General features: G+C 36.3%; 1 long non-coding RNA gene across 1 annotated transcript in view; it reads right to left on the reverse strand.

The window, feature by feature from the left end:
* Positions 1–816: 816 nt before the first annotated feature.
* Positions 817–11,922, reverse strand: part of LOC108366944 (uncharacterized) — a 17,391-nt gene continuing 6,285 nt past the window's right edge. The window contains exons 2-3 of the long non-coding RNA XR_001848179.1: positions 10,766–10,767; positions 817–829 (exon numbers count right to left, since the gene is read on the reverse strand). This is a non-coding gene — a long non-coding RNA (uncharacterized LOC108366944). The remainder of the gene's footprint in view (positions 830–10,765; positions 10,768–11,922) is intronic.

Below are 11,922 nucleotides of genomic sequence, written 5' to 3' on the forward strand. Positions count from 1 at the left end.
TTTCTCTAAAAATTCAGATTAAAAAGGTCAAAATTTAGACGAAAATTCGTTGAATTTTTCTAAGTTCTGTATAAAGTTGGAAAGTTGGACTTATGTGGTTTTACTTAAAACCATATCTTCATAAAATATAAGGATTATAAAATAACAAAAAAAATATTAATTAGAAAAACATTGCAAATATTAAACAAAAAACCCCATGCACTCACTTTTGATTGCCAGTGTAAGTGTAAGTTTTAGAAATATGGAGGCGTGGAGTTAATTTATAATTGGAGTGTTATTATTATTAGTAGTACGTCGGGTATACTCGCGCTGCGACCTAAAAGATTTATTGTGCTAAACCCTAATTGTAGTCAGTACAACCTTAGGCTAATCAAGAAATTAAGCACATTGGAGGGTGCCGTGTTCCAAATCTTGGATGGAGAAGATAATCGTCTGCTATTCATGATACGCGGGCAGTCACACAGAATGTGCTCTGAGGTTTCCCCCGCCAGCCCACAGAACCTGCAGTCCGTCTCTGCAAAAAGCCCCATTTTGTTCAGATGGTACCTTAACTTGCAGTGTCCCGTCAGGTAGCCTGTAAGAGTTCTAAGACCCTCCCGGCTGAGGTCACGGAGCCTTTCTGAGTTCCTCCTGGAAGGAGTTATGAATTTCTTTGATTGTCTCATTCCCTTTGACTTACGCCAGCGGGCAGCAATCTGAGATTCCTCTCAACTCCTAAGCAGTTCTGCAGTGTATTCTTTAGATGTACCACAGAAAGGCTCAGGACCATGCATTCGCGTTTGGGCTCCACGTTTTGGGAGATAGTCAGCCCTTCCGTTGCCTTCAAACCCTTTATGCTCGGGGACCCACCACAGCGCAACTCCATTATGGGATCCTAGGCTATTCAGAAAGGTTTTACAACTGTCCACAAGCCTTGATGTCGTTCAAAATGAGTCTAAGGCCCTTAGTGCTGCCTGACTATCCGACATAAATAATATTTATTCTGGCCCCGTTTGTCCTTCTCCGAAGACATTCTCGAACACAGGTTGCAAAGACATCCGCCTGGAAAATGGTTGGGTATGAGCCCACAGGCAGACTTTTCTGGAACCTTGGTCCAAGCACGCCTGCCCCAGTAATCCCGTCTTCCATCCTTGATCCATCGTTATACCATACTTGGGACAGTCATAGATATTATCGCTTTACAGCAGTCCCTTTCAGGAATTCTGACCTTGTAGGGCTTGTCAATGGATAATTTCGGTAGTATGATATCCGTGAGCTTGATAGCGGGACCATCCAGAAAAGGCTTGAGAACTTACAAGTAACCCCAAAGATCCCCGCTCTTCATACTGATTACATTGGGTAGCCGTAGGGCACTCCAGCAGGCCTCCTTTTCTATCAGAATAGATAGAGAAGGAATGCCTGTAATTATACCGTGGGCATCCGTTGGACAGGTGCGCATAGCTCCTGTGATGGTCACACAGATCAAGCGGTGTAGCTTGCTCAAGGTGGCACCCGCACTAGCTTGCTTTGCTTTTGGCCATCAGGCCAGTGCCGCATATGTGACAACAGGTTTCACGGCCGTACTAAAAGACCAATACGTTAGTTTGGCGGATATTCCCCAAGCTTTACCATGAAGTCTCTGCCAGGCAAAAAACGCCCTTGTAGCCTTGTTGGTAACATTAAGGAGATGTTAGTTCCAATTGAGCCTTTTGTCCAGAGTTACCCCTAGATACTTCGCCTCTTCTGATAACTCAATTTCTGTCCCTGCCAAGGTGGGTTCAGTCACGTTGACTTTCCTTCTTTTGGTAAATGGGACAACGGTGGACTTCTGCGGGTTTATTTACAATCCCTTTGAAGCACACCAGTCTTCCGTTAGTCTGAGCGCAGCTTGCTATCTGGAACAAATTGTGTCCTCATGCCAGCCGACAACGTAGATGACTAGGTCATCTGCATATCCATATGCCTTGAATCAGTAGTATAGATATAGCGCTGCTGCTCCGGTTCCAGAACCGCTATAAGGTTTGCTGCTGCTCCGCCACAAGCTTTGCTGCTCCGTAAAAAGATGCCGCTGATCGACATCCAAGTTCAGAATCCAGGTAAAAGCCGCAAGATGTCGCTGATGACAAATCCGAGTCCAGAACCAGAACAGATCACAGGGTGTACCGCTGATGGAAATCCGACACAAGGTGGTTTATATGTCGGAATACGTATTCACATACACACATCCATATACAAACGTACATACGTACGTGTGTTAATAATGTTCACATAGTTAATTATCAAGTATTTAATATATATATATATATATATATATATGAATGGAAAGGTCTGGTGTGTTGATGATAATTAATAAAATTTAATTTGAAATAAAAGAAAGCTTTATAAATACTTATTTATTTTTGATAATAAGAATTTTAAAAAATAATGTCCGCAGTTGTATGAATTATAGCTTTGCTGTTTATTATAGTTATAGTTAATATTTTTTCCTAAATCCATATATGTTCCAACGTTAGAAATTCATACTAAGTATGTTTATATACGATAGAAATTCGTAAACATATATACATATATGCTCTACAGTTAGAAATATGCGTTAGAAATTATACGTTAGAAATACAGATGCTCCACCGCTATAAAAGTGTATTAAGAATGCTCACATAGGTAACTGTTAAGTATTTAATATGTAATATATATATATATATGAATGGAAAGGTCCGATGATGCTGATGATGAGAACAAATAAAACTTAATTTGAAATAAAAGAAAGTTTTATAATTACTTAATTATTTTTGATGATAAGAATTTTAAACATAAATGTTCGCAAATATATGAATTATAGCTTTTCTGTTTATTATAGTTATATTTAATTTTTTTTTCCTAAATACTTTATTAATTGTTTAGGAGTATAAGTTTCCAAAGGTATCGAAATAATCAATCTCATTATCGTTTTCCAGTATTTGAACTATCCAAATTTATTATTCCACATTCTCTCGTAAATGATTTACGTTAAATGGGGTACATGAACACCCCTCTAAAATTTGGAATAAATATTGAATACTTCTTCAAGTCTACATCAGTAAGAGGTCTTCTAGGTAGTTTTATTAAGAGTTTTTTTGATACGGTTTTAAATATAATCCGAATCCCTTTTTATAAGGCTTTAAGAATATGTCTTTTCCCATTGAAATAGCTTCCATTGTATTATTCCGGCAGGTTCTGCAATTCACTTCCGAGTGAATTTGAGTCAAGTTCGCTTGGAATTCAAGTTGGCAGGGGTTGAAATTCACTCGGAAGTGAATTCCAGAACCTGCCCGATTATGACGTTTCGCCTCCAATAACTGCTCCTTTTCAGTTTTTATAGCATTGATTGTTTTAATAATTCCTGCTGTACCGCCAGATAGACTTCCAAGTGCTCCTAATGCTACGAATAAAGGCGCTAATGGGAGAAATCCTCCAGATTTAGATAAAGATATTACACGTGGTGTTTTTATTATAGATTTTTTCCTCTGAAAATATTATTTACAACCTTTCGTGAAATTTTTATGGCGTCTTTTAAGTTAACACTTTATTGAAATTTTGTTTAGCACTTTTTAAGGCATGATTGAAGAGCTGATAACCAGTTTTTCCTCCCACTTTTTTAGTTTTACTATAAGCGTTCCCCATACCGAATTTCGTTTTTGGCTTCATTATATTTATAACTAACCAATCATTTGTTTTCTCATTAAGATTGCTATCCTTCGCTTTAACTCTTTCCCAAGCCTCCTCAATTAATTTTTATGAGCAATATGGCATACGAACGTTGTGCTGTGCGGACGTGTTTTTCTTCGCTCTGTGCTCTTTTGGTATCTGCATACCGTATTATTAAATCTTTATTAACTGAAGTGGCTATTTGCATATATGCCTAGTCAAATGTGACAGTGACACTTTTCAAAACAAAATAATATTGTTATACAACAAAAGAGTTCATTATGCCATGTGTGTGTGGTCAAAGAGTAGAACGCTCGCAATCTAAAAAGCAAACTCAGTGTGCTAAGTGTAATGGCTTTTTTCACTTAAGCTGCGTAAACATTTTGATGTGCTGATGCTGAGTTCTTAGTTAAAGCCAATAAGCCATTTCTTTGTAATGGTTGTGCTGCTGATCGTCGTGACTCGCTCCGTTCGCCTCCACTGACCTTCGTTCCTGAGAACAGTGTTGTTGCTAGTTGTTTGTTCAATTCGGATGTCACAAACAAACCAAGTAACAACTATACTAATCTCTGTCAGCAGCAAAATATGCCCAAATTAGTTTCGACATCACAACCAATGGAGAAGGAAATCGTACCTAAAGAAAATGCAAGTGCATTGAAGCAGCAAATTAATATGGAATCTATTCTAAAGGAGCTTGTCGCTCTTAGAGAGGAAAATGCGCATATTTTATCTTCGATTAGTGCCCTGCTTGAAGACAAAAATCAGCTAATAATGAAAACGGAGTCTCTACAATCTGAACTTCATTCTTCCCGAGAAAAAATTCGTCGTGACGAGACGCCTTCGGCTATTAAATCGCTAACTAATGAAATTAAATCTCTCCACGATAATATGTGCTTCTCAGCTAACAACAATTTTGTTTCAAGCGTAAAGCAGAAATCTAATTGCGCTATAACTTCGGATTTCTGTTCTTCTTCTACATCTTCTGCTGTGGCCTCCTACTACTCTAATGCCAACGGCGCGTCTCCTAATATTATTGCTGCCTTGCCGGCCAACCCTTCGTTATCTTCTTGCGCTTCACCTGCCTTACCAGCTGTTACTGCTGATCAAACATGCACTACACCAGTTGTTTTTAATTCTTCTTTGAGCTCCCGTACCCATGCTGCCACTGCTGCCGCCGCCTCGGCTAACGCTAGCACTGCTTTGTCTAATATTGTTGTTGCTTTGCCGCCCATCTCTTCGTTATCTTCGGGTGCTGCTCATACGCTGCCTGATGCACAGTGGACAACTGTGCAAAACAAAAGACCCAAAAAACAAAAAAAAGTCTAATGAATTAGTGATCGGCCGCAACCAAAGCAAAGACTTGGAGGTTGTTGCTATAAAAAAATGGGTTGACATTGCGTCATTCAAACCTTCAGTCATTGAAGAAAATATTATTGAATATGTTGCTAAAAACGCCAAAATAGACCGTAATCAGCTGGCTTGTTATAAACTAGTAAAAAAGATGTAGATGCTAGTGTCTTAAAAAAGGTTAATTTTAAACTGGGCGTTGCTGCATCTTTGTTGGATGCCATTTTCAACCCGACGCTCTGGCCTGCGGATGTTAAAGTCCGGTCTTTTAAATTTTTTCAAAAAGAGGGTCTTCCCAGCAAGCAGCCTTAGACTTGCAAAAAAGCACTGGCCTTAAACTTTACTTCCAAAACATGTCTGGAATGCGTACTAAAGCAAAGGAAACTTATTTGCAAACGTCTCGAGGGGAATTTGATGTTTTTCGTTGAAACCTGGCTAAATAATAATTTCTTTAATGAGAAGTTTTTCGATTCGGACTTATTTCAAGTATACCGCAAGGATAGAGATGCCGTGAAAACAGGCCACCTTAAGGGTATAATATGGTCAGATCTGCAAGGGAACGGTGTTTTAACCCCTGCTAATATTAATAGAGCTCACGAGATTTGTCTTCTAGATAATTTATTTAGCTTGAATCTTATCCAAGTTAATTTTACTTTTAATAAGCTGCAAAGAATACTAGATCTAGTTTTTGTAAATGAGAACTCAATATGTAATCTAACTGAATCTGACTTTCCGATTAGTAAAACTGATAAGCATCATGTTACTCTAATCGTATCTTTGGAATATTATGACGCCGTTGTAATTGATAGTAATAGGCCATCTTCTTTCAACTTCCGGTCTGCGAATTACCACGAATTGAATATGGCTATTTCTGATATAAGTTGTGTTTTCGTATACTCCAGCAAAAAATATCTAGTAACTTGCCAGTAACCAAATTTCGGAGAGTAAGCCAATATTTACTCCCATTGAGTGAAATACACAAGAAAGTACGAAAACGCAAAACCAGCAAGAAGTTGCTAGTTTTATGAACCGCTTATTAACTTGTTAATCTCCGATGCATTTTTCTTCGAAAACTAATATTTGCCATCTTATTATATATTTAAATAGGTTTATTTTGTCAATTGCAACTCTAAAGGCACCACAAACAATTATTTTGTTAATGTGAATTACATTAAGCATCATGCCATCAGCTGTTTTTCTTACTAGCAAATAGTTGCTAGTAAAAATTTATCCAGTAAAAATCCAGTAAAACGTGCAAGTTCAGCTGTCATTTCTGCGCTCTCAATTTCCCCTCTTTTGCTAGTTTCTTGCAAGATTTTGCGTACGAAAACGACATCCAGTAAAAAACCAGTAAAATTAGTACTGGATTTACTGGATAATGCGTACGCGAACAGGGCTATAGATTGGGGTGCTATCCTGTGTTCGGACGATGTTAGTGTGTGTTTTGAGGCTTTTCTACACGAAATGACTGTTTTATTCTCTCGCAAGCTTTGTCATCTTTCTTCCCGAATCCATAAATTACCTTGGTACAATAAACCTCTTAAAAAGTTGAAAAACCAAAGAAATAAATACTATAAAATGTTTAAAGCTGGAGAGTATGATACTGGCCTTAAAGATAAATATGTGTATTATATGAAGCAATTTAATGTTCTCGATAAGTTTTTGTATAACCAATATATCCGCAGATTTGAACTTGAATTAAACGAACATCCCAAGGCATTCCGGAGATTCATTCGTTATAAAAGGGGTTCTTCAAACATTCCTTCATGCATGTACTTTAATGGTAGGTCCTCTCATTCTCTTAATGATTCGGTGGAACTGTTTGCTGAATTTTTCAAATTTAATCTTGATCTTGATGATGACTTTGTCAACACCCTCCCCTGTCCTAGTCTGCCCCAGTCCTTAGGGTCTTTGTCCATTACTGAAACAGCTGTTATTAATGGTATTTCCTCTCTAAAATCCTCTTTTAAGTGTGATAATGATGGTATTTGTGAATATTTCCTAAAATGTTGTAGTTCCACTGTTTGTGTCCCACTGTGCTTAATCTATAACCTCTCCCTTTCCTCTGGAGTGTTTATCCATCGGTGGAAAGTTGCTTCCATCACACCAGTTTTTAAATCGGGTAGCAGGAATGATGTTTCAAATTATAGACCCATTTCTAAATTAACGGTCAGATCTAAGCTCTTTGAGAGAGTCATTTACGAGAAGTTGTCCTTTTTTTCCAAACGAATCCTGCCACCTCACCAGCATGGTTTTGTCGTTCTACGGTTACAAATTTAGCGCTATTTTCTGAGTACTGCGTATCGGCTTTTAAATGTGGGTATCAGGTTGACTCTATCTACACGGATTTCTCGAAGGCATTTGATAAAGTGGCTCATTCTATTTTGCTGTATAAACTTAAGTGTCTTGGCTTTCATTCTATTTTTCTGTCTTTTTTAAAATCTTATCTCTCGAATAGAACTCCATTTGTGGAAATTGAACATCACAAATCGAAGTCATTTGTCGCCACCTCGGGAGTACCGCAGGGTAGTATCCTTGGTCCTCTTTTGTTCGTTCTATTTATTAATGATATTGGCTCATGTTTTAAATACTCTAGCTTTTTACTTTATGCTCATGATCTGAAACTTTTTCGGAAAATCGCCTGTGTGTCTGATATTGTATACTTGCAATGGAATTTGAACAATCTGGTTGACTGGAGTTGTCGCAATAAGTTGGAACTTAATATAAAGAAATGCCTCCACATGACGTTTTCAAAAACTCATAATACGGTTCTTTCAAATTTTTCCATCTCAAATCACCAGCTTACCAAAGTTAATGATTTCGTGGATTTGGGTGTTGCCTTTGACTCGGCTTTTTCTTTTGTGAACCATGTGTGCTCTTTACTTCCAAAGGCGTTTAGCAATTTATCGTTTTTACGTAGATATGGGAAAGATTTTAAAGAACCGTATACCAGAAAATCTCTTTTTAATGCACTTGTTCGTTCGAAATTAGAGTATGCTTCAGTAATTTGGAACCCAATTTACAGTTCTCACGCTTGTAGAATTGAACGTGTTCAACGAAAATTTATTCGCTTTGCTCTTCAGCCGCTTAATTTCTCGGAACCTCTTCCTTCATATGGTGCTAGGTGCAAACTAATTAATTTGAAATCTCTGGAAGGAAGGAGAATTGTCCAGTCGCTTATGTTTGTCTATGACTTAATTAATGGAACCAGTCAAAGCGAATTATTTTTATCTGGCTCCGGTTTTTAGAGCTCTTTCGGAATTCAACTGTATCTCAGGAAGGTTGAATATTGAGTTCTCGACTTCTAGGTCCTTATTCAAATCTATGATTGAATCTATTTACTCCTAAACTTATACACTAAGTATGTATGTACAACTTTTTACTTAATAGGGTTATATTTAATTAGCCATTTTGATTAAATTTGCTCCTATATGAGTAAGTGTACTATGTAACATGTTTCTGCTGTTGTTGTATGTTATTATATAATTCTAAGGTGTTTTTTTGTAATCTAGTCTGTAAGATTTTTTATAAGTCATAGACTAAATAAAGATTGAATTGAATTGAATTGAATTGAATATGTCGGTTATCTAAATCTTTATCATATAAATATTATATATCATATTTCACTACAAGCAGTGTCTGGTAGATTAAGCCCTCGATCTCCTCTTACTAAAAGTTTCGTTCCAGGTCCACAAAATTGATAACTAGGCAAATGCAGTTCAATATGAAGCTTATTAATTATATTATTTATAAAACCTTTTCCAACGACAAACGATTTTTTCATAAATAACTCTAATTAAAATAATAATATTAATTAAAATAAATGCTGAAGTTTTTTAATAAATCTATGGTTCTATATAATTAAATTATAAATTTCTATATAAAAAGCATTGAGGTAAACTGTTGATAAAGAACATATTTAAATATACATATATCTATCTAGTAATCTATTTTATACTTCATAATATTATTCAATTAAAATGTGGAATAATCTTGAACTCAATGTTGCTGATAAAGAATATATTTATTTTTTATTACCCCATTTAAATTTTATAATATGACTCAAATCAAATGCTAATATTATAAATAGCCTTGATCTTGATTTCATCATCATTGTTTGCCTAATAAGTATATTAACGCCAAGTGGACGATAACGAATCCCACATAAACATATAAAAAAATGCTTATAAAAGTATGTGTATATTTAAATGTTTTATTCATCTGGAATTATTCATTCATTCTTAAATATATTGCTGACTTAGTGAGAAAAGTTGTTAAGCATACTTTTTATGAAAACTCATATTTTGATATAGAAAGCATATATTAATAATACATCGTTTCGAAAAAGGATTAAGATACTCNAGTATGTGTATATTTAAATGTTTTATTCATCTGGAATTATTCATTCATTCTTAAATATATTGCTGACTTAGTGAGAAAAGTTGTTAAGCATACTTTTTATGAAAACTCATATTTTGATATAGAAAGCATATATTAATAATACATCGTTTCGAAAAAGGATTAAGATACTCGTTTTTCTCGTTTATATTCACTGAAAGACAAATTTATTAAATTCAAAAGAGTCACCGAATGTCTAACAAATTCAAAAATAATACGAAATCTTTTAATCTTTCACATATGAATGGAAAGGTCTGCTGATGTTGATGATGAGAACAAAAAAAATTTAATTTGAAATAAAATAAAGTTTTATAATTACTTATTTATTTATATTTATTATTAGATATTTAATGAAGAAATAAATTTTCTTAATATTGTTACATTTTTTTCAGCACATATCATGGAATTATTATGATATTTACAAGTATTTATATTTTTATTTTTATTATATAAACTAGCTGTACCCTGTCACGCTTTGCTGTGGCATATTCCTGTTACATGGATGATAAATTATTAACGAAACAAAGCATACGTTTCATATGAGTTTGATTTTGTAATAAGTAATTGTGTGCACACAATATTTGTCGTGTTTCCATTCTCTGCATTAATATAAAGGATATCTGGCGCCGACACGGGAACACGCAACATCTAAGAACCAATCCGCATCTCAATCTAAACCACACTTTTCCAAAGGATAACCTTGAGCATTATTGATTGTGATTCCGAATGCGAATCGAATTGGGAATTGCAGTCTTTTAAATCGAAATGGTCTATCGGTCGGAATCATGGGAATTCTTCTCCTTTGAAAGGCCACGTAAAAATCTTTACTTACACTACGTTCTTCATAAATTTCTTAACTGCGTGTCGCGTACTGTTGCGGAGTTTTGGCTGATTAATATTCCGCAACGTGATAATTGGCACACCTATTTTCAATTTAGTATGTGGGGTCATCCCCGGAAGATCAATCGAGTTCAAAATTTCGTTGGATAATTAACTGATTCGTCTTCTTCCACAACGGTGTTTATCGACGTATATGTTATTGTTTAAGCGACTTATGAATTTTTCGCTTAAACAAAGAACAGCGAACACACAGACGCACTTTTTTTAAAGGTAATTCGCTCGTTTTTTACTGGATATGAATTTTTTATGCAATTCTCAAATATCTCTTCGCTGAACTTACGCTAACCCAGCTTGTCTATCACACGGTGCTTTAAGCATCACCCACACTCCACTCCCGGAGTAATTTTTGGCATGGTATTAAGCTACTGCTTACAAACCACACTGGGGCTCTGCACGAATGCATCCCTGGATAAATCCCAGCTCATTGCCCAGCAGCCTAAGGCAGCTAGAGCATGACTCCTCCAATGGAGTCCCCCAATGAATACACGGTGAAAGGGTCACTTCTTGCGCTACCGCTTCATCAGCCTGCCCGCATATCTCTCTCTCTCTCTTTCTCTCTCGCATATCAGGCATATGAAGTGCGTGGCTGACTTGATGTGCACCTTTAACCATACGGGCTCATTGAGCTCGATACATACATAAATACTCGCAAAGGTAATCCCTACCTCCTCAACTAATCTAGCTCGACCACAACTCTAAACCTGGTCTCCCACTCTCCCTCAGCTAAACAGTTATTTCCTGACTTGGAATGCAGTGAGTGAGCAAGTGGCCTGACAGTCTGGTAAAAGAGCAGACCAGCTCAAGCAACGACTGTTGTCAATACCACTCTTATTTAGTTGATAGACATCTTTATTCTTCGCAGCAAGAATAGCTCATTCACTGAGCCTATAATTAATTTTCTTAATTAAGAACCATTCTTTCGATCAGTTCTCCTTTCGATGTTCCTTAGTTAGAAAAACTATAAGGCAATAAAATTCGTCTTAATCTCTCGTTGGCTGGCAGCTTTCCGTGCCCAATGTCCAGTACTTGAAGGCGAAAATACCTCGGCTGCAGTGTATATATGTATGTTCGTCTTGCCACAATGTTGACTATTTCAGGCAAGCATTTATCTAGTGTTAATCAAGAAATTTCAGACAAGGTTTGCGTAAAATCTCCTGAGTGCAATATCAATATATTCCCGAATGGTTGAACGTTTCCATGCAAATCCCGCGACAATGGATCAAGGACCTCAAGCAATTTTTTATGTGCCATCGTGCACTCATCCCAAATAATTAGTTCAAATTTTTTTACTACTTTTTCCATACCGGATGTTCTGGAAATATTGCAAGTAGGAGTTTCGATGATTTATATGTTCAATGGCAGCTTAAGAGCTGAATTAGCAATGTTTCCACCTGGTAGCAATTCCAGGCGAAGCGATAGCTAAGGTATAATAATAATAAATAATCAATCTGATAAGGAATGTTTTCCTAGTTCCTCCTCGCGCATCAAGAAGAAGGTCCCCCAACTCCGGCAATTATCATTTCGCTAGCTTAGAAAGAAAAGTTGCTAAGTCCCATTTTAAAAATTTTACAGGAGAGGAACAAATCTTCCTATAGCCATTTTCTTTAACTATTT

Source organism: Rhagoletis zephyria, unplaced genomic scaffold (genome assembly GCF_001687245.7).
Source record: "Rhagoletis zephyria isolate East Lansing unplaced genomic scaffold, Rhagoletis_zephyria_1.1 Rzeph_scaffold_02462, whole genome shotgun sequence".
Taxonomy (NCBI): Eukaryota; Metazoa; Arthropoda; class Insecta; order Diptera; family Tephritidae; genus Rhagoletis; species Rhagoletis zephyria.